The 22,728-nt window shown below is 48.4% G+C and overlaps 1 long non-coding RNA gene across 1 annotated transcript; it reads right to left on the bottom strand.

Moving 5' to 3' along the window:
• Positions 1–3,032: 3,032 nt before the first annotated feature.
• Positions 3,033–18,880, bottom strand: LOC122700682. Its single transcript, XR_006342864.1, has 3 exons — positions 18,130–18,880; positions 3,624–3,730; positions 3,033–3,502 (listed from the first exon to the last, which is right to left on the bottom strand). It is a non-coding gene; the product is annotated as an uncharacterized LOC122700682 (long non-coding RNA).
• Positions 18,881–22,728: the final 3,848 nt, after the last annotated feature.

Raw genomic sequence — 22,728 nt, 5'->3', positions numbered from 1 at the left:
CACCTATGACATATGGTCCCTGCAAGATGTAAATGAGAGAAACCAAGGAAGGCAGTGGTACGTGTAGGCATTAAATAAAGCCAAAGAACTATCTCAAGCCCGGGAGGAGAGAGACGCTCATCTAACACCGCAGGTAATAAAAAGAGACACCAAGCTACCAAGACATTAACCTTTATCATGCAAGACATCTGACTGGGCTGCTTTTAGATATTTCACTCAGAATAGACCTCTGAGGGGCTTCGCTCCCCGCCCATCTTCACCCTCACAACTCGAGGTTTTCACAGCTCCCCCTTCCCCCCACCCCCGCCCCCCAAATACACATATTCCATTCAGCAAAACAAGAGCGGATTGAGCAAAAAATGACGGACCTCCACGTTTTGAGGCTGGACACAGGAAATGGCAGAAACAGGAAGGATGGGAAGCAAAGGGGTTAAAAACACTGAGAAACTTCAGGGAGGGCCTCAAGGCAGGAAGAGGGAAAGCTATCTGCATGTCCAAGGTGCCCAGACTCTAGAAGGCAAGCTTGGGCAAACTGAATAGATTAAGGGGTCTATGTTCCCTTCACAGGCTAAGCAGGGGTGGGAAGGGAGTACATGCTGTTCTTCCCCATCCCTGCCTCTAACTTCTAGGAAAGCACCGGATTCCTCCATTTAGAGTTGGGAGGCAGATACAGGTGCAGCATTTAGCAACCGTCATAGTAGCAGCTGACTCAGACTCATCAAAGGATGATAAAACAGTTGGGCAAAAGTTTGATGAAAACCAGGGTGTTGCCATAGTTTCCAAATGCTAATTACAAAGAAGAAAGTGGTAACTTTATAACCGATGCCTGGTAACCACACAATCCAAGCTCACATTGTCAACAAAGAGACAAACGTATGTTATCTTTGTAAACGGATGCCTGCTGATACGATGCATTAAGGTGGACACAGCATTGCTCATGTATTATTCCTTCCAAACATGCATAATCTGAAAGTAATCATGAGGAAAGAGTCAGACAAACACATATTAGTGGGCATTTACAAAACAAACTAGCCAGGTACTCTTTCAAAATGCCAGTGCCCTGAAGGACAACTAAGGATGAGGAACTATTCCAGATTAAAAGAGGTTAAAGAGTACAACAGGTGAGCCAAGATTTGATCCTGAATGAACAGAAAAATATGTTTGAGAGATATTACTGAGATGAGATCTAAACCTGAACTATGTACTAAAGAATATTATTGTATCAGTGTTCATTCCATCACAGATATGTAAAAATTTTTCTTGTTTTTAAGGGATACACACAGAATTATTTAGGGGTAAAAGTCATGGGATTTCAAATCATTTAACAAGTTTAATAAGCAGGAAGAGGAGGAAAAGAAGTGTGTAATGGGGGTGAAAGTGAAAGTGAAAATCTCGCAGTCGTGTCCAACTCTGTGACCCCGTGGACTATACGGTCCATGGCATTCTCCCAGCCAGAATACTGGAGTGGGCATCCTTTCCTTTCTCCAGGGGGTCTTTCCAACCCAGGTTGAACCCAGGTCTCCTGCTTTGCAGGCAGATTCTTTACCAGCTGAGCCACCAGGGAAGCCAAGAATACTGGAGTGGGCAGCCTATCCCTTCTCCAGGGGATCCTCTTCACCCAGGAATCGAACCGGGGTTTCCTGCATTGCAGGTGGACTCTTCACCCACTGAGCTATGCGGGAAGCCCTCACAGGAGTGGTGGAGCATACAAAAAGACTGCAAAAGGTTAACACTGGTGAATCTAAGTAAACAGTATAAGGAAATTTCATTACATTATACTTGCATCTTTCTATAAATTTTGAAATTTTTTCAAAATAAAACATTTTGTAAAACATGAGCGAAAAAGAAAAAGCAAGACATGTATATGAGACAACAAGCTGACTGCAAGATGGATTTGCTGTGGAAGGCATCACCCCCTCCGTGGGATGCAGGCTGGCCTCGACACGCTTCACCTGCAGTGTTAGGCTGGAGTCCTGTGTCACTGCAGGCCCCAAAGACGCGACCACCAACGACACTTCCACGGCAAAGACAGACTGCTGATTTTATGTGGTCTTAATTCTTTTTGAATTTACTAATTTAAGGAAAAAAAAAAAAAACTCCTGCTATGCTACCTGGGACTTGCCTGATAGCTCAGTTGGTGAAGAATCCGCCTGCAATGCAGGAGACCCCTGTTCGATTCCTGAGTTGGGAGGATCCGCTGGAGAAGGGAAAGGCTACTCACTCCAGAATTCTGGCCCGGAGAATCCCATGGACAGTCCATGGGGTCGCAAATATCAGATATGACTGAGCGACTTTCACTTTCACTTTCTTATGCTACCTACCAATCACGAAGAACAGGTTAAGTGTAAAAAGTTAATGAAAGCAGCAAACCATTTTCAAAAATAACACATACATGGCTTAAATACGTCTTTTCCCTTGAAACTGTGTGTACTTTCTGTCAGTGGGTCTTTGCCAGCTGGAGTTACATGTTGTTTCCTTGAATCAAGCACACTCGGACAACTCATACATCTCCAATTATTTCCAGATTTAGTTTGTTTAAAGTTGAAAGTGCATTTGTTCTAGATGTTTACTTCTTTTCAATCATTTACAGGTATCTTACCCACTGATTTTACATAGACTATTTAAGCACTTGACTTTACTGAGCTTCTCCAGAACATTCAATTTATTTTTCATAGGGAAAAAAAAAAAAAAAAAACCCTCTTTCCTTACATGTATTATCAGTCTTGTAATACTTATTTAAATTCTATAATTATAATCTGAAGCATAACTAGATGGATGGGATTTGGAAATAAATGCAATTGAGTCTTGGTAAGCACACAGGCTATAGTCAAGGCTATGGTTTTCCCTGTAGTCATGTAGGGATGTGAGAGCTGGACCATAAAGAAGGCTGAGCACTGAAGAATTGATGCTTTTGAACTGTGGTGTTGGAGAAGACTCTTAAGAGTCCCTTGGACTGCAAGGAGATCCAACCAGTCCATCCTAAAGGAAATCAGTCCTGAATATTCATTGGAAGGACTGATGCTGAAGCTGAAACTCCAATACTTTGGCTGACCCATTGGAAAAAGCCCCAGCACACTGATGCATATTAATTCTCTGTAAAATATACTGGGACTTCCCAGGTGGCACAGTAACTCAGAACCTGCCTGCCTGCAGGAGACTCAGGAGACAGGGGCTCGATCCCTGAGTCAGGAAGATCCCCTGGAGGAGGAAATGGCACCCACTCCAGTGTCCGTGCCTGGGAGATCCCAGGGACAGGGGAGCCTGGCGGGCTGCAGTCCACGGGGTCTCGAACGAGCTGGATGCACCTGAGCACACACGTGTGAAATCTACCGCCTTTCAGGGACCCTAGATGCAGGAGCGGTGATCTGGTTACGTACAGAAAGCCGAGTGTCTGCCACGTGCCCGGCACGGTGCTGTGTTCTAGGGTACAGACGGTCCTTTGTGGAGTCCCATCCTCACGGATCAGGTTCTGTGGTGGAACTGCTGGGCCTGCTTCTCTACCCTGGTAGGATCCGAAAAAAGAAAAAAAATGCTTGCTTGATTCAATAAGCAAAGAATTAATTCAAGGCTGTCCTTCTTCTCTTCTGAGGAGCTGGAAGGATGAGAAAGAGGGAAAGGCTTACCCTGTCGAGTTAAATGATGTTATCACTTGCCACGTGTACAACATGCTGTTTACGGCACAGTCAATTGATCATGACGCCGGAAACCCAGTGATAGATGGGGCCTGGCTCTGGCGGCCAAAGAAAAACAAGGAAAAATAGCCGTAATTAACATACGGAGGCACGCTGATGCAGTTTCGTGTCTGCCTTTATTGAAGCAATTTGCTAAATTTGAGATGATTCCGTTAATCAATCATAGAGCCAACGCTTTTTTGTTTTCGGTGTTTATCTTTACCTTCAAATTACATTAAAAAGACTGCTGCTGCTCTTGGCAGAAAGAACCTTGCCCTAAAGTGGGAAAATCGCCGTTGCGAAGGCCCCTGAAACACAGGGGTCAAGGAGCACAGCGCTAGGTCCAGCAGCGCTCTCTGCACTGCCCACCCCCCGAGCTGAGTCTGCCCTTCTCCCTGCCTCTGCCCACTGTCCACCCTCCTCATGCTCGGCTTGAGGCCCAGGGCGGGCCAGGCCCTCTGCAGACACACACCCGCCTCCAAGCCCAGGTCTCCTGCCTCCTCTCCAGGAGCTGAAGCCTACACTTCACTAAATGCTCAGATGAAGGCTCCCTCCCTCTAAGCAATTGTCCATCCCTACTCCTGTCTCCTGGATACATAAAAGTGCATCTCATGAATATATTTTTTTAGCAATGACCAAGTTCAAACTCTTCAGAGGGAAACTGAGATGAAGAAAATGAACAGCAAGGCCCCAATCACGTGGCAGAATGGGAGTAAAACCGAAGTCTCCTCTGCCCCAGCTAAGGGCCCTTTCCACTCCTTTTTGTGACTTTGCACTTACTCACGTAGCCTCAGCATCGCTGACCCCAACCCACCTCCCAGAAGAATCCATGGATTCAGTTCCATGGAGCTTGCCCACCCGATGAGCATGCGGGTTCCTTGAGGGCAGGGACGGTACCGTTCACGTCCTCGGCTTACACGGAGCAAGACAGAGTAAAGGACAGCCGAATTTAATTAGCTACATCTCAGCTCAGCACCAGATCCTTGCCCCCGGCCGCCTCCCACTGCCCCAGTAATCTCAGCCGGCACACGTCTCCTGATTGCATTTCCAGGCCCTCCCGTGCCTTTGATGAACTTCTGTGTTCTTCAGCCGCTGCGTCGCCGAAGCAGCCGTTGTGTTGCCCCAGGTGGGAAATAGCACTGTAGGGAACAGGCAGTTAATAAGCTTAACAGGTAGGGACAGAGGCTCGTTAACGGTTGCTCCGTGATTTGTGGCTAGTTCCCCCCAGCACCTAAATCTTGAAATAAATATATTCAGAGACTCCGTTATCCCGGAAGAGGACATGGATCATTTTTCTTTCATTAACAATAGAGCCACTCCACAACATGTGTATTTATACGTGCATTTCCAAGCCTAGAAGCTTGTCCCTTTAAACCTGCTCGCACTAAATTTTGATCAGCCCTTGATGAAAGAAGACTTATGGATCGCAGACAACCTGGTAACCATCTGTGCCCAATGCATATTAAACGAAATGTAAATTTACCAAAGCTTCCCCAGCATATATCAGTTTATCCACTCCAGGAAGACAGAGGATGATTAGATAATCTGGGACCAAATCTCCGGATTCAGCAGGGCCATGTTAATGAGGAACTTTGCTGAAGTGAAGAGCAGGCAGGTACCCTCGAGAAAGGAAATTTCTGGATGGAGGGTGTGTCCAATTCTCCTCCTCCCCGACCCCGGGCACCCCCCCGCTGAAGATACGCTGTCCACTGCGGTGGGATTCGCTCTGCCTTCCGCCAGAGACCCCCTTGGGGTCGCGGACGGAGCAACCGCCTCGCCGCGGCGGCGGCGTCTGCAGCCTGCGGGTGGGGGTCCCGCGCAGCCGGGGCAGAGTCCTCCCCCGAGGAGAGAGGTGGGCAGCGCCGGTGCCCCCACAAGTGAGGGCTGTGGTCCTTTCCTGGAGGTGCTCCAGAGGCTCGGGGCGGTGCCGCCCGACACAGCGAAGCTAGCTAGTACTTCCTGATCACTGCAGAGGGAAAATGCCCACAAGATTGTATAAACAGTGTAATCAGAAAGGGCATTCTGACATGTGTGCCCCTAATGTGATCACCAAGACGCGCATCGCCCCCACAGCATGCCTGCCGTGGAAGGCACCACCTCTTACTAACCCTGAGGACACACGAGCCAAACACGAACTCCGGGGCTTCCCACCAAATCCAGGACCAGCCCTCCACCCAGGTGTCAAACCAGGCGACAGAGAAAGCAAAGACTGGTCAAGGACTGAAGATGCCGAAGGGAGACCCGAGCGAATACAGCGCGGGACCCAGGGCAGGTCCTAGAATACGACATTCACGGGAAAATGGGTGACACCTGAATCAAGTCTGTAGTTAATAGCCCTGCCCCAGTGCCAATGTCTTAGCTTTAATTACTGTTCTATGGTTAGGTAACGCGTTAACAGAAGGAGAAACTGGGTGGGTGGGAATTCTCTGTCCTGTCTTCCCAACTCTTCTGAGTTGAAAATTATCTCAAAATAAAAAGGTTTTTAAAAATCTGAAGAAAAAAAGGAAGAAGATACATTATACGTTATTCCAGTTTCATTAAAAACTCTATACCCAACCTGGTCAAAGTTCTGTCTTTCCTGACCTCTAATACCTGCTCTTAGGTATCTGAACGCTGGACCCAAATGGGTGCCAAAGGAGGGAGGGGAGTTTGGAGGAGAACGGATACAGGTATGCGTGTGGTGAGCCCCTTCACTATCCACAACATCGCTAGTCAGCTAACGCCAACTTAAGTTTAAACAACCAACCAAACAAAAATCACCGAAGCCTCCTTCCCTGCCCAGTAATTGTATCTGTTCTCTTTTCTTATGTTGATCTCTTTTCAATCTCTAAAATGTTAAATAAATTACTTGTTAAAAAGAAAAACCTCAGTCCCCCAAAGAGGAGCGCGCCCTCCACAGTCCCACCGAGGCACCACCCCACACCCGTCTCCCCACCGCCCTCCCTTGAGAAGTTCCCCCGAGCCTGCAGAGCCGGAGGGAGGAACTCATCACCACACAAAACACCTTATCCTCAGGTGCCGCGTGCAAGTTCAGACTCTCAGCCTGCATCGCAGGCGGCTTTCGCTGATAGAGCCAGTCCTGATTTCCCTCCGGCTCAGACCCTGGGCATCTGGCCGTGGGGCGGCTCTGCGCCCAGGCTGCATGGCGCAGGCTGTGATCTGGGCTTAGGCAGCCACCCCGGCCGCCCCCATGGAAACTTTTACCCCGCTTTGTTTAGATTGTCGTAAAATCCTGCCAAGCCCATTAGGGCTAATGCTCAGCTGAAAGCAGCCGCGCCCTCCTGTCAGTGCTTGGCATGGCCGGGCCATTGGCGATTGTCTGCAAAAGAGACCAGAAGCCTCTGCTTCCAAGGTGGGGGGAGCAAGAGTGGAGAAGGCACCCCCGCCTGAACCTCTGAAGCCAAAGCCTCCCCTCTGCCTGCGGCTCAGACCTCAGCTCTTGGAAGGATCCGAGCAGCTGCAGAAGCGCCAGCTCTCGGGATTCAAAAGGTCCCACCAGAAGCTCTCTCCGAGTTTGTAATCAAAACAAAAGCACACCTGTGTTTTGGAGCTTCAAAGGGGTTACAAGCGGGGCGGGAACACCACGTGGTTAAGAGAGACGCGCCGAGAGCCTGTGGCTGCAGGGACACACCCCAGCATTCCCGCCTCACGGCTGCGTGGTGACCTCAAAGGGTCGCCTGGGGGACCCCGGATGTGAGAAAGTCACAGCTGCTTTGCCTTGAACAAGGGTGCCCTCAGGAAATCAGTCTATGATTAAAGACGGTCACCGCCTGCCTTTCCAAGGCTTGGATCTGTACCAGTCTCTTTAGCACTGAATCAAAACTTCCTGCAGCCTTCCCTTTGTTCTTGGCTCCTGGGATGTCCTTCCCTCCCAGCTCAAATCTGGCACGTTTGCTAAGACCCAGCTTTAGCGACTTTTTCTTGGAGCCTATCTTGGCCACGTACCACAGCCTCAAGTCTCCTCCCACAGCCCTTTCAGACGGTTGCACACAGTTCTGCAGTCCTTCTGGATTCCTTCCTGCTGTTCTTGGTAATCATGTCTGTTGTTAATATCGCGTCCTTCGATGTCATGGGCTCCTCCAGCCCAAATCGTTTGAATGCACTCTTGGATTGCATGATGGATTAGAAGGAAAGAAACTAATAAAATGGTGATGATACAAGTCTCAAGGCATGGTTTCTTGGCCACCTTCCCTCAGAATCCGTACCCTGAATCAAGAGCATGCAGCACCGTGTAATTTCCAGAGGTCAGAGCAGGGTGATCGTGGTTGGCCAGCAGAGGTCTGGTGAGCCTGGCCCTCTGGGCGTCGCTGCTGTCCATTTCTGCATACCCTCCCCCCAGCGAGGGGTATTGAGTGCAAGTGGAGCTGGCTTCCAATCCATGGTTACAGCATCCTTCCTTTACGCCCAAGTGTGGGTCAGCTCTGGGTCCCTGCCTTGGCAGCCAAAGGCCTGACCCAGCTCCCGTCAACTTCAAGAATAGTGACAGGACGGTAAGCCTCCTCCAGCTGCAGGGACGACCACAGAGGCCCGCATGCGCGGAAATGACCAACAGAGCCCGGCCTGCTTGCTTCACCTTGGGTGCCCTTGGAGGGCCAGGCCTGGTTGAGAGGGGAGTTGGGAAAATTAGAAACAAGATTTTGCAATGAAGCTCTGTCTAAAGGGAAGGCTCCTACAGACCCTCTGTCTCACTGACCCTGTTCACCACGCCAGCTGCCTTGCCGTCCACACGGCTTGCTGAACCCAGGGCAGGCAAGTGCGAGCGAAGAGGCTGGAAGGAGACTCAAGGAGCCGTAGGAAGTGCAGACACGTGTCTTCTCTCCCGGCTGGCTTGGCAGCCATGACGTGACCTCATAGCACATAACCACGGCGCCGCCCCAGTGCGCCAGGGCGTTCCCGGTGGAGATCATACACGGGCGCCGCGCACAGCCGCCCCTGACCAAGCGGGCCCCTCGGGACTCGCACGCGCAGAGCTCTCGGTGACCTCAGCGGTTACAGAGTTGTTATGCACAAAGCGTGGGGCCAGCCTGCCCACACCACGTTGGCTCGTTTGCCCGTTCCCGACCCCTCCCTGGTAAAAAGGCCTGAATATCAGCAGCCAGCAAGCCCTCAGCAGCGCTCTTGAGGACCCGCAAAGACCCCGTGGGGCAGCCGACCACGCACCCTCCCTTCCACGTCCACACAGTCCCTGGGCCACGAACAGGGCACTCGTGGGCCTTGGAAATCCTGGTCGCTGTCAGTGGGAGAGAAGGGGGAGCAAGAAAAAAAAATTCATCCGAAGTCGGCTTGTAGCAGAGTCCATGTGAGATGAAAACAAAAACTTTCAAGTCAGTTCAGAAGGATCTAGGAACTCAGTCATGAGCTGACTTCTCCGTACTCCGTCCGTCACAGACAGTATTTGTTCCGGCTCAAGTGTTTCTAGACTGGGATATGAAGAGAAATGTTACATCTTTTATCTTGTCCAGAGGGGAAACCAATTCCCAGGAGTTGAGAAAGAGGGACGTAAGCATTAAAAAAAAAGAGGTTAAAAAATCAGAATGGGATGAATTGCGAGAACAGCATTGAAACGTATCCGTCACCATATGGAGAACAGCCAGCGGGGCTTTGCTGTGTGATGCAGGGAGCATCACCAGGGGGGTGGGTGAGGTGGGAGGTGGGAGGGAGGCTCCAGAGGGCAGGGACGGGGCATACCCATGGCTGGTTCATGCTGATGGATGGCAGAAACCAGCGCAGCATTGTAAAGCAATTATCCCCCAATTACAAATGAACTAATTTTAAAAATGCCAATTAGGCATATGAAAAAAAATCAAATGAATACATTCAGAAATGCCTATAAGACTTCAAATATCACGCTGCATGAGCCTTTTACCGAGCTGCGTCTGCGCAGAGGCCTGGACGCCCCGTCCCGGAATGGCCTGCTCTCCACCCTGCCTTCCCCCCCCATCCTGCATGCCAGGACCCCGGAGCTCACCCAGCCCCTCAGCATCACACGTCAGCGCAGCAGCTCCTGGCCAGCAGGAGGGAGGATGGCCTTTATTGTGCTTCTGTGAGATTAAATTCGGTCATTATCTTGGAAGAGAGTTATCTCCTGTTGACAAAGTCCCTCAGAGTTCACTGTGGAGAACTTTAATTTCCACAGTCACATGAGATTTGAGTTTGATTGGGTGTTAATTAAGCACTGGGCATACGCAGGGACCTAGCTTCTGAAGAAGATACACTCCCTGCTCAGGGCTCCTTCAGCGCTAAGGTTCCGTTCCTCCTAAAACCATCGTCTGAGGTTGTCGGGCAGACTCGGAAATAATGGGCAAACCCGTTCACATGGGTTTGATGGCTGCTTTTAAAAAGAGCCATACCATTCTAAGCCACAGGCTGCCTTTCCTGGGTCAGCTCAGGCTCGGGGAGGATAGTACCACACGGCGGTTAGGAGCAAGCAGGCAGACCTGAGCCCCAGCCTCAGGCCGACACGTTCAGCCCTGTCACACCAGGCCAGCCAGCCAGCCTCTCCACATCTCAGGTTCCCCATCTGCAGCCCAGGAGGTAACAAGGAGATGATGATCGTACGGGGCGTGGCACAATGCCGAATACAGAATGCGTGTTCAGTGAAAGACAGATGCCACTCACCAGAACCCCTCTTAGGGTATTAACCATTTTCTACTTTCTGTTATACCTTTAGTCAACCATCAAACGTGTGTTGAGAACCTACCAACCCATCAGGAAAAGTAAAAGGGATAGAGAAATAAAAATATGTGGTCTCTATGACCAACCTAGACAGCATACTAAAAAGCAGAGACATTACTTTGCCAACAAAGGTCCATCTAGTCAAGGCAATGGTTTTCCCATTCGTCATGTATGGATGTGAGAGTTGGACTATGAAGAAAGCTGAGTGCCGAAGAATTGATGCTTTTGATCTGTGGTGTTGGAGAGAACTCTTGAGAGTCCCTTGGACTGCAAGGAGATCCAACCAGTCCATCCTAAAGGAGATCAGTCCTGGGTGTTCATTGGAAGGTCTGATGTTGAAGCTGAAACTCCAGTACTTTGGCCACCTGATGTGAAGAGTTGACTCATTGGAAAAGACCTTGATGCTGGGAGGGATTGGGGACAGGAGGAGAAGGGGAAGACGGGGGATGAGATGGTTGGATGGCATCACCGACTTGATGGGCATGGGTTTGGGTGGACTCCTGGAGTTGGCGATGGACAGGGAGGCCTGGCGAGCTGCAATTCATGGGGTCACAAAGAGTCGGACACGACTGAGTGAATGAACTGAACTGAACTGAATCCTCCAAGGGCTTAGAGTTGTTGTTGTTTTTAAAGGACAGTGTGCAGATAGGGGAGCCTGGCGTGCTACAATCCACGGGTGGTAAAGCGTCAGACACAACTTAGTGACTGAGCAACAACGGCGGGGGGACCTCCTGCTCAAAGGCCAACATCCCCCCACGGGCACCGGTGGGCAACACTCATCAGTGACAGAAGGGGGCTGTGTGCAGAAAAAGCACAATCAAAGAGCTGACAGTTTTGAGGTGGGACATAGTTCTCAGCAAGCTTATGAGTCTGTACACAAAGTGCTATGAATATATTAGAGGAGGAGCTTTCCAATTTGACTGAAGAAATCAAGGGAGGCTTTATAAGTAGAAGAGGTAGCTCTTAAACTCAAAACGGAAGGGTAAGCGTGCATGAGAATCACAAATGTGGGGAGGCCATCCCCTCCAGAGGAAATAGCTTGTGTTAAGCCTCAGGGGCTTGGGAGTCCAGCTCACCCCGTAACCCCAAGCTGGGCCGGCCTGCCTGGTGAGGAGAAGTTAAGCAAAGGTGAAGAGGCGAACAAGGGCTGGAGAATAAAGGGCAGCGGAGGCTCCCAGGAAGACAGTATTTTAGCAGCTTTGCACTCGGAGGCGAGGGCCCAGCTCGTATTGATGAACGACCCAGCTCAGAGACATGCTGCAACGCTTCATTTTAGGTGTCAGCTTGAAGGGGCCACAGCGTGCCCGGATCTCGGATTCAATATTACTTCTGGGTGTGTCTGTGAGAGGATTTCCAGAATAAATTAGCACTTTAACTGTGAAACGGAGGAAAGCAGACTGGTCTCCCCAGAGTGGGGGGCATCAGCTCACCCCCTGAGAGGCCACAGAACAAACAGGCAGAAGCACGCTGCATCCACTCTGCCCGAAGGGGCGAGGTGCGCCACGGGGCTGCACACTGGGACTTGCACCACCGGGCGATCTCGGCGCTCAGGCCTTCAGACTCAGACTGGGATGTGAGCCACTGGCTTTCCTGGGCAAGCAGCTTGCAGGCAGCAGGCCACAGGACTTCTCAGCCTCGGGAATCACATATTCATCTGTGTCTGTATCGATACTTAGGTCAATATCGATATCGGTATCTATTTCCCCTATTCTGCCTCTTCAGAGACAGAGAAACTCACCCACACATAGTAGGTGCTCTTTAAATGCTACTCAAAAGACAAATTAATGAGTAGAGCATCCCAGGATTACTATCTCACTCTCAGGAATCAGATCAAATTTTGAGAGGGAAGAGATTAAAAAGGAGGAAATGGGATTTCCCACATAAATCTGGTCCAAGGCCTCTGTATTTTCCATGTCAAGACATCACACGTGAGACCCAGGACATACCTGGGCACGCTTCTCTAGCCCTGAACCAGCACACAGTCAGTTTCTGCTCAGGTGACGCTGCATTCCAACGTCAATGTTCCCACCCTCAACTGGGGGAGCTCACTGTAGGGTCAGACAGTATTTCTGGTAGAAAAGCCCAAGAACCGTTCAAAACAGAGGGATCAGGAATTCTGAAGAGCCAGAGCCAGCCCTCAAGTACACACGCACTTCTGACGTGGGAGTGAAAGAGGGGCTGGGTTGATGGCAGGGGCGTGGAGACCATGAGAAGGAAGCTGGTGTCTCCTGGGTCCTCTGCAGAGAGGACCCCAGGGGGACCAGGGCCGGTCCTCCTCCACTGAGCCCTGGGTTTCCTCAGTAACCGTTTTGCTTGGCGTTTACCCTGCACGTCCCCATGGGCAGAAATTTACTTAAATATATGTTCGGTACTTTCCTTATTATTGCCACCCAAGTAAATATTGAATAATAATGAAAATTTTGCCTACGTAAGTCCCACCCATTAGCTAATACAGGGGGAATATAGAGGCCACAGAGAAGGGGCCTTCAGAGCGGCCAGCTCTGGGGATTCACCCACATACTCGTTGATTGTTCAAGATTACACAGTGCCTGCGTGTGAAGTCAGTTCAGTCAGATCTGACTCTTTGCAACCCGATGGACTATAGCCCACCAGGCTCCTCTGTCCATGGGATTCTCCAGGCAAGGATACTGGAGTGGGTTGCCACGGCCTTCTCCAGGGGATCTTCCCCACCCAGGAATCGAACCCGCAGCTCTTACGCCTCCTGCATTGGCAGGAGTTTTTTGACCGCTAGCACCACCTAGGAAGCCCCCAGATCGCACAGTAAACCAGAAGGCGGACACGACATGGCTTCCACGCTCACTCACGTTGGTCGGCCCCGAGAAATAACGTGAGAATCCAGGTAAAAGGCTGGGGTAAGGCGGCTGAGTCTAAGGGTTCAGGGGGAGCAGGACCCGTCAGTTATAAGGAGAGAAGACCAGGAATGCCCTGCTCGGGGGAGAGTTCCATGACGGGTTTGTCAAGACCACTTTCTCAGAGAAAGAGCACTCGGGATGCTGCTTCCGATGATTTTATTGTGTGTTCTAAGTTCTTCTGTGAAGACGATTCTGAATAGAAATTAACTTCCCAGGGAAACGCAGCAGTGTTGGTAATCATTTCTTTTCCCTTCATTTACAGCCCGTCCTTCCTCTGACCTTCGGCAGGAGTTAGCAGGAGCGCCCGCAGACAGAAGCGAGTTCTGCAAGCTGGCGCCTCCTTAGCTGTTCACTTGAAAGACTTAAGTCGAATTCTCCGGGGCCGGACGCGCCTCCCCGCCCGGGCGCCGCCAAAACCACCGTTTCTGCCCTCAGTGTGGCTCCTTCCTCCCTCGGAAGGTCTCCCTGGCGATGTTAGCACACACGTGAACCCTAATTCTCACATGTTGGTCAAGACCGCGCTTGTTGATTAGATTCCACGGTGGCCTGGGTGAGTGGGCAAAACCAGCTTCTGTCTCATTAACAGCTTCACACTTGGAGTCAGGCTTCCCGCGAGTCACAGCTGCCGGGGAGGCTGATCTGGAAGAACCAGAAAGAGCCCTTGTCCAAAGCCATCTGCACCAACCGGGAGCCACAGGGCTAGAAATTTTGCCATTTTCAATTCTTTTTTTTTTTTTTTTGCAGAGTTAGCATAACTCTTTCAGAGAGTTCTGTATTTTCTATTCAGCAAATATACATCATGCATGCCACAAGCATTGTGGGACACTCCACAGTAAGAGAGCTTGTAGTACAGAGTCTATACGGAAGACAGATAAGCATCGATAAAAGTAAAAATATCTCAAGAGAGTTTCGGATAAAATGCTTTGGGAATTCAAAAGGGGATGTTATTGATCACTTTGGACTCAGAGGATGGTTGGCATTTAAGCTGTGCCTTAAAGGTGGGTATGGTTGGCACCTACCTATCTGCAAGGCTTTCAAGAGGCAATGAAATTGGTGAGCTTTCTTCCCGTCTTTTTAACAGTAAGTATTCTAAAATAAATAAGTGATTTTGTTTTTCAAATTCTTTCTGTGGCTTGAGAGGTTTGAGGAGCAGCTGATCACTGACGCTTTCCTCTTCCCTGCACGGGAGGAACTCTGATACAAGTGACAGAAACCGATGCCTTCCAGTGACTGCTCTGGGGGATTTATGACCAACGGAGGTGCGTGCAAAGCCCTGGCCCAGAGTGGCAGGGCTCCCCGGCCCGTCAGTGGCAGGGTGAGGGAGCTTGGGGAGGGTCTGTCCTCAGTCTGGGGCCGCACGTAAGGACAGTGGGCCAGCCACGGTCAGTCCAAAGTCAGCAGGCGTGACGCTCTGAGAAGGTGGGGCATCAGTTCAATTCTAGCAGCTCCCTGAGATACTGAGACTGGTCATAAGGGTCTTTTTAAAAAATCTTTTCTTACTTCTAGTTGTGATAAAATATACATAAAATTCACCATCTTAACCATTTTTCAATAGCGTTAAGCTCACTCACCTGGTTGTGCATCCATCTCCAGAACTCTGTCCACCTTGCAAACCTGAAACTTTACACCCATTAAACGAAAACACTGCATTTTCCCCTTCCTCGAGCCCCTGGCAACTGCCATTTTATTTTCTGTTTCTATAAATCCGACTATTCTAAGTACCCCATATAAGTAGACTCAAGTGGTGTTTGTCCTTCACGTGGCTGGCTTGTTTCTCTTAGTTAATGTCCTCAAGTTTAATCCATGCTGTCAGTTCAGTCGCTCAGTCGTGTCCGACTCTCTGTGACCCCATGAACCGCAGCACGCCAGGCCTCCATGTCCATCACCAACTCCTGGAGTCCACTCAAACCCATGTCCATCTAGTCGGTGATGCCATCCAACCATCTCATTCTCTGTCATCCCCTTCTCCTCCTGCCCTCAATCTTTCCCAGCATCAGGGGCTTTTCAAATGAGTCAGCTCTTCGCATCAGGTGGCCAAAGTATTGGAGATTCAGCTTCAGCATCAGTCCTTCCAATGAACACCCAGGACTCATCTCCTTTAGGATGGACTGGTTGGATCTCCGTGCAGTCCAAGGGACTCTCAAGACTCTTCTCCAACACCACAGTTCAAAACCATCAATTCTTCAGCACTCAGCTTTCATTATAGTCAAACTCTCACATCCATATATGACCACTGGAAAAACCATAGCCTTGACTAGATGGACATTTGTCGGCAAAGTAATGTCTCTGCTTTTTAACATGCTGTCTAGGTTGGTCATAACTGTCCTTCCAAGGAGTAAGCGTCTTTTAATTTCATGGCTGCAGTCACCATCTGCAGTGATTTTGGAGCCCAGAAAAATAAAGTCAGCCACTGTTTCCACTGTTTCCCATCTATTTGCCATGAAGTGATGGGACCGGATGCCATGATCTTAGCTTTCTGAATGTTGACTTTTAAGCCAACTTTTTCACTGTTCTCTTTCACTTTCATCAAGAGGCTCTTTAGTTCTTCTTCACTTTCTGCCATAAGGGTGGTGTCATCTGCGTATCTGAGGTTATTGATTGATCCATGCTGTAACATATTACATTGTATATACATACCACATTTTGTATATTCATTCATTTGTTGATGGGCCCTTGGATTTTCCCACTTTTAGCTATTGTGTAATAGCTAAGTAGAATAATGTAATTATAATATAATAAAAAAATAATATTATTATAACATAATATTCAATTATAATAGAATAATACTGCAATGAGTATAAGCATACAGGTATCTCTTCCAGATCGTACTTTCAATTCTTGGGGTATATCTATCCAGAAGTGAAGTCATTAGATCACAGAGTGATTCTCCTCTTGATACCTGAGGAATGGCCATCCTGCTTCACCCAGAACCGCCCCGTCTGACACTCCCGCCAACAGCGCACAAGATTCCCGTTCCTCTGCACTGTGCCAACCCTCATTATTTTCTGGTTTTTTGAAGGTCACCATCCTGATGGGCAGGAGGGTCACAGAGACATATAATATTGCCCTGAGTGGACGCGTGGGAGTATATATAATGAACCAGGAAAACTGAAGTCAGTTGGATAGGTGAGTTATTTCCCGGAATGTCTGCAGGGAGGGAGCCACTAGGCAAGAGAACAGGGGCAGCTTCAGTCACGTAAAACTGCAAGACAGGTGAAATAGAGGCTCCCAGGGAGAGTCGCCTGCCTGGGTCAGGCCGCCCCGAGCCCCGAGACACACACGCACCGGACTCTCGGAAGCCGCAGGAGCGGCTCCGCCTGATGAGGGCTGGGCTTGCAGCCTTGAGGCAGGGGACACCTCATTCAGAGGAGCTGGGTGAGGCGCTGGAGGGGGAATGCCCTCCTGCTCTCTGAGGCCTGATATGCAAGCCCCAAACAGCACCCCGAGAGTTACCAAAGGAACCCCAACCAGCGGCAGGCGATTCAGGAGACTGAGAGTGTGTCTGGCTCTGTGCTAAGATGAAAACAATCTGTATTTCACAGAACTGAAATCTTCTTAGTGACGCCAGATAATATGATTAGCCCACCATATTATACCATGAACTCTCAGAGGGAGGAAGGTGCAGAATATTTTTAGAACACTGGAGTGAGCCCTGTTGAAGGGACGAACTAGATTTAAACCGCATCTCTGGCCCGTGTAGAGAAACCCCCGGGATTCTGGGTGAAAGCTTCAGCCACAGAGACATGAGTCTTCTGATGCAGACAGGCCCCATCTCAGAAGGAAAGGGAGTGGCACCGCTGAGGTGACACCGAAGTTTCCCACAGAGATCAGCCGCCCCGGTAAACAGGCCACCAGCCCTCAGCCGGCGTGAGCTCCGCGGCCACGGCCACAGCGGTCAGAGTCTGGTCCCCGCCAGGGTGCTCTGAAACGCAGGCGTGCACGCGACTCGGCCCCGGGTTCACCGTGGTATTTTGGGATACAGTCTGCTGTTTAAAACAGCTGTTGTTGATTTACTTGGGACACATGCTGTTTACGTCAAACAGAATGTTGTACACACTTCTCCAAGGATTCCTAGCAAAAACGAGAGGCGTAAAGAAGATAAGGACAGTTTGCCTGCATTCCAAACCCCCCTGTATGACGTTTTTCAGACACCTTGGGAAATAACATGCCTATCTGACTTCAAGGTTTCCTCTCTCATCACGCAGACTCCTGTGCCTACCTGAGCCAAAGAGGGAAAGGGGAAATGTCTGCTGACAGTGAAGCACTCATTACATGAGTGAAGCCTCTGATAAATACCGAAATCATCACGAAAAAAACGACAATGCTTTATCTTCAAGGAGGGACCTCACCTCCTCAAGTCTTCTCTTTGTTGGTCCCTCCTTTCGTCCCCCGACCTGAACCACTAAAGCCTTCCTTGAGTCCCCTGACCGTCTCATCAGCTTTATCTTTCCAAAATGAAACTAAATCTGTTTGGTTTAACAAAGACTTCTGTCCATAGGTTTACTGAGGACAAATAACACATCCCACTGTGAGCACTCTGAGGATACAGAATAGATATTTCAGCTATCAGAAAGACTGCCAAATGTGGGCACTTAATAAATTCCTAAAAAATCAATTCAGTTGAATGAAAAGTTGCTTAGCGCTCAAGAAAGAACTATCTGAAGGACTCAGCAAGTGGGAGTTTGTCTCCCCTTTATCACTACGCCCTCTGTCCTGCACATAAGCATCTGCTCATAGGACTCGGCCCCGCACTCACCCCCTCACCTTGCCCCGGGCCGTCAGTAGCCACCCGCCTCCCAGTCCCTGGCCTCTCTGCTGTGCCTGGAGGTGGCACCTGGGTCTGTGCCCACAGGATCCGTTCTTCTCTCTTCATTGTGCCAGAACCACCCCAGCCTGGCTTCCTATCTTACCAGATCATTCTCCTCCATTCTCAAGTCCAATTGCTTCAAACCACGGTCTTCAAGCTGATACATCTGGGCTTCAGGAAGGCGAGCAAACAGGAAGGACCCAGTTTGTTTTTTTTGTTTTTTTGTTTTTTTATAGCTTCACCAAAAAGCCAATTTCAAAGCAGATCCAACTGGTAAATTTCCCTTGTGATCTATGATACACTGACATATCCAGGACTCCTTAGGGAGAAAAAAAACATGCAGAAGGTATAAAGAGTCAGTCACCCAACATCACGGTGAGAATCACGAGTAGCACAATGCAGTTAGCCAACAGCAGATGTCTTCTGATCCCGGAAAGAAGACCTGGTCTCTTTATGCATCAAGAGTTAAACACAGCAAAGCAATTTTGAAAGAAATTTAAAAGGTGTGGTGAATTAATCAGATGCAAAAAAACCACTGTGTGGCATGTCTTAATCTATTCAAGCTTCTATAACAAAAGATCCCAGGCTGGGTAGCCTACATAAACAGTAGAAACATATGGCTCATGGTTCTGGAGGCTGGGAGGACCAAGATGGGGAGCTGGCACGGTCACGTTCCGGTTGGGCCCCCTTCCTGGTTCACAGCCAGCACCCCCGGGTCCTGTCCTGGCACAGAGGGAGGGAGCCCTTGGGGCCTCCTTTACAAGAACGCTAACCTCCCAGTGTGAACTGGTGCAGCCACTGTGGAGAGCAGTGCGATTTGACTGCACGCTCAGCTCTGAGTCGTGTCCGACCCTTTGAGACCCGGGGACTGTGGCCCACCAGGCTCCTCTGTCCACGGGACTCTCCGGGCAAGAATCCTGGAGTGGACTGCCATTGCCTTCTCCAAGAACAGTACAGATGTTCCTTTAAAAACTAAAAATAGAATTACCATGCAATCCTGCAATTCCACTCCTGGGCATATATCCAGAGAAAATTATGGTCTGAAAGGATACATGCGCCCTGCTGTTCATCGCAGCAGTGTTTACAACGGCCCAGACAGGGAAGCAACCTACACTTCCACCGGCAGAGGAATGGATAAAGGAGGTGTGGTGTATTATACACAATGGAATGTTACTTACACATAAAAAGATGAAATAATACCATTTGCAACAACATGGATGGACCTAGAGATTATGATACTAAGTGAAGTAAGTCAGACAGAAAGACAAATATCATATGATATCACTTGTAGGTAGAATCTAAAAAATAATGCAAATGAATTTATTTACAAAACAGAGACAGGCTCACAGACTCCGGAAACAAACTTATGGCTACCAAAGGGAAAAGGTGGGGGGGATGAATAAATTAAGATTTTTTGATAAACATATACCCACTAGTATATATAAAATAGATAATCAACCTACTGTATAGCCCAGGGAACTCTACTCAACATTCTGTAATAACCCATATGGGAAAAGAATCTGAAAAAAAAAAAAAAAAAATCTGTGTAACTGAATCACTTTGCTGTATATCTGAAACTAACACAAGACTGTAAATCAACCATGTTCTAAAATAAAATAATTTTTTAAAAGAACACTAATCTCATTTATGAAAACTCCACCTTCATGACCTAATCACTTCCCAAAGTCCCCAACTACTAATTACTATCACCTTTGGGGTTTAGGATATCAGTACTTGAATTTGGGGGAAAACACAGATATTCAGACCATAGAAGAATACCTATTACCGACTGGGCTTCTTTGGGCACTGAAGATCCAACAGTAAACTTTAGGTCCTTGCCTATTGGAAATTTACATTTATTTGGAAAGTAAAAGCAATAAATAAAAGATGATCTTCAGATACTAATAAATGTTCTGAAGAAAATATAATCAAATTGAGGGACTGTGGTGAAACAGTGGTGGGGCAAAGACTAGGTTGGATGGGAGGAGTCCTTATGCAAACTCTTTCAAAGATCTGGAAGAGACTCCTCAGACAGAGGAGAGAGTAACTGCAAGAATCCTGAGGAGCAGAAAAGCCCGACAAGTTCACAGAACCTAAGAAAGATCCCATGACTAGAACAGAGTACACAATAAGGACAAAAATAGAAAATTAGATTAGAGAAATAGGTTGAAGTTAAAGTATGTGGGACTTGTTGGACATGATAAAAGTTTTGATTTTATCATAGGCGTGGTAAGAACATAGGACATTCCAGGTGGCCCAGTGGTAAAGAATTCGCCTATCCATGCAGGAGATGCAGGTTTGATCCCTGCATCAGGGTTGGGATGATCCCTGGAGGAGAAAATGGCAACCATCTCCAGTATTCTTACCCGGAGAATCCCATGGATGGAGGAGCCTGGTGGGCTACAGTCCAGGGGGGTCAGAAAGAGTTGGGCACGACATGACTATGATAGGAACATAGTGGAGAATTTCAAATGAAAAGTGATAAAATCTGACATAGGTTTTAAAAATACTTTGAAGCTGCTGGGTAGAAATTAGATTTGAGGCAGTTTTGGGCAGAAGCAAGATGATTCATAAGGATGCTTTTGTGTGAGTCCAAATGACAGATGATGGTGACGCAATAGAATAGTACTCTCGAAATTGAAAGGTAGTTAGATTTGAGGTATAATTTGAAGAACAGAGAGGACTTTTTGATGGATACAATCTAGGATATCAAGTCAACAAAAGATTAAAAGATGGCTCCTATAATTTGACCTCAACAACTGAGTAGATTTTTGGTACATGCTAAGTTTGCGAAATTTATTGGACCCTGGAGATTTCAACACAGCTGTGATTTTTGCAGTTCAGAGGAGGGGATGAGGCTGGAGACGTAGGCTACCCATGACATCTAAAGACATGAAACTAGATGGAATCATCTTAGGATATAGAGAAGGCCGAGACCTGATCCAGGAGCTCCAGTATGCCACAAATATGGTCAGAAAGAAGAGGTGGATCCCGCAGGGAAGGCCGAGAAGTGGTTGAGGATACAGAATGAATATCAGAAAACTGTAATTGTCTAGAAGTGAAGTGTGTTTCAAAAATAAGGAGTAAAAAATTTGTGTCAGTGATGCTGAGAGTTCACAGAAGTGTAAGGTGGTCAGTAGAGTGGGCAGCAGGGCAGGCGCTGGAGGCCGGGCCAGGAGCCGTGAGAGCAAAGCAGAGGGGAGTGAACTGGAAAGAGAGTCAGACCAGCAAGCAGAACTGTACAGCCAACTGTAGGAGAGCTTCTTCCATCGAGATGAGCAGCGAAAACAGGCTGCAGGTGAAGGAAGATGTGAGACTTGGGGTCAAGTTTTTCTCCTCGTGGTTTGTCTTAAGATTGGAATTATGAAGAGTATTTTTATACTATCCAGTAGAGAAAATGCAATATATGTGGTATGAGCTAAATGTTTCTGTCTCCCCAACATCATGAGTTGAAGCCCTAATCCCTAGTGTGATGGTATTTGGAGGTGGGCCCTCTGAGATGTGATTAATTATAAAGGCAGAACACTCATGAAGAGGATTAGGGCCCTTATAATAAGAGACACTACGAGTAAGCTCCGGGAGTTGGTGATGGACAGGGAGGCCTGGCGAGCTGCAGTCCATGGGGTCACAAAGAATCGGACATGACTGAGCGGCTGAAAGGAACTGAAGTGAGTAAGAGACGCAGAGAAATGATGTCTCTCCACCATGTGAGATACAGCAGGAAGGCATCTATCTTCAAACTGGGAGAAGGGCTCTCTCCAAGAAATGAATCTGCCACACCTCAGTCAGCCCTCACACTGTGAGAAGCAAATTCCTGTTGTTGAAGGCATCCAGTCTATCAGGGAACTCAACCCGAGCTCCGTAACAACCTAGCGGGGTGGGACGGGAAGGGAGGCAGGAGGGCTTTCAAGTGGGCAGGGCCACGGGGAAACCTACGTGGATCCACGTCGACGTTTGGTAGGAACCAACGCAACCCTGTACGGCAATTATCCTTCAGTTAAAAACAAATGATTTCTTAAAAAGTCACCCAGCCTGTGGTATTTTTCTTGTAACAACCTGAACTAAGACAATGCAGGATGGAAAATGAAGAATTGCTGGAGTTTAATTAAAAGAGGATCAGCTCCAGTTTCTAAATGAATCGAGGAGTTAGCTTTGATAGGACAAATTTTTCTAATCTAAGTGCTTTTTTTTTTTTTAAATAAATATACTAATTGCTTCCATTTTTCTCCTCCTTTAATAAAAGCAACACTGTGAGATCCATATGAAAGATAAGGATTATTTATTTCCTCTTTCACCAGGAAGCTGAGGCAACAGAGTTAAGCCACATGTCTGAAGTCAGGCGGCGACTCTCAGTGTCAGAGCAGGACTTGGGCTCTGACCTCTGAGGCCCCATCCCTGGTTCTTCTTGCTTTTCCCCAGCACATCTGTCAGTGACACAGTAGAAATGCCACTCTTGGGAGGGTGAGTCAAAGCCACGGGCTTAGTATCTTCCGGAAATCAGGTAAGGTCATCTTTTAACGAATTCATTTGAGACATGTGTTTCTTAGCTTTGATCTGCACCCATCTGTTCCCCAACCAGCCTCACGCAGAGACTCAGGGCTGACAGGTGGCTGTGACGACTTATCAAGGGAGCCCCCCTCCCCCTTCTCTTCTGCCAGTTCCTCCAGGTGTATTTCTTCTCAAATGGCAGGCTTATCAAGGA

The sequence above is a fragment of the Cervus elaphus genome, chromosome 9, assembly GCF_910594005.1.
Source record: "Cervus elaphus chromosome 9, mCerEla1.1, whole genome shotgun sequence".
NCBI classification, from domain to species: Eukaryota; Metazoa; Chordata; class Mammalia; order Artiodactyla; family Cervidae; genus Cervus; species Cervus elaphus.
Note: the sequence above shows the minus strand (reverse complement) of the source record. Positions and strands in the feature narration are given on the sequence as shown.